Source organism: Castor canadensis, chromosome 12 (genome assembly GCF_047511655.1).
Source record: "Castor canadensis chromosome 12, mCasCan1.hap1v2, whole genome shotgun sequence".
NCBI lineage: Eukaryota > Metazoa > Chordata > Mammalia > Rodentia > Castoridae > Castor > Castor canadensis.
This window is the reverse complement of record NC_133397.1, coordinates 32,119,717-32,120,645: the sequence shown is the minus strand read 5'-3', so window position 1 is coordinate 32,120,645 and position 929 is coordinate 32,119,717.

Sequence of the window (929 nt, the reverse complement as noted above, 5' to 3'; positions counted from 1 at the left end):
CTGCTCGTTTATAGTAATAAACAACACAAGAGAACACTTTTAGTCTAGCTAGAAAAATTCTTTAAAATCTACTGAAGCCTTTAAAAGAAGATAAGAGATGATTCTGTCTACTTTGTACCTTTGACTACTCACTTAAGAGTCTAGAAGCCATGGCCCTCAAATTCAGGAGAAATGAACTTAGGAGGTTAGAGTTTTTCTATATCAACCTCAGTGCTCATTTCTGTGCATCTCCTCCCTTTAATGCCCACTACAACACCCTCATGTACACTCAGACTCATCCTGCAGGATCAGGATTTGTCCATGCATGAGGTGCCATGTAGACAAGATTAAGAAGGCTACAGAGAGGGTAAGAAGAGCCCTTCCCTTGTATGGAGGAGCACATGATGCCCTAAGGGTGTTGGCTAAGGAAACAGGAACAGGAAAAATACACGCAGATTCCTGCCTTTTTCTCAAGCACAGGCCCCCTCCCAAAGAAAACACTTGCACACAATAACTACCAGCCCCTTCTCACAAACTTCCATTTCTTCTTGAGCTGTATCCCTGAAATGACTTCAGTGGTTCTTTCCTGGGTTTGGAGTTCTTGCCCTTCTATCACCTGAGAATCAGATATCACCTTTGAACTGTACATGAAATACACTTAGGATGACTAACCAGGTAGAAGAGAAAACAGGTTCCTCTGGAGCAATGAGTGCTATCTGTCATTTCCAATTATATGTCTTTACCCTGTGACTTTCCCTTACAGTTCCAGATATTTCCCGGCCTCTTCTAAATCTTGTCAATGAGGCTGAGTTCCATCAACTCATAATTGCAGCCAGTATTAGCCAGACTCAACAGCTTCCCTATCTTGGTTATTATTGGTCAAATTCTACTCTTACTATACTGTTGTTTGTTCTGACTTAAAGGAAAAGATCAAACTGTTAGGGGAAAGG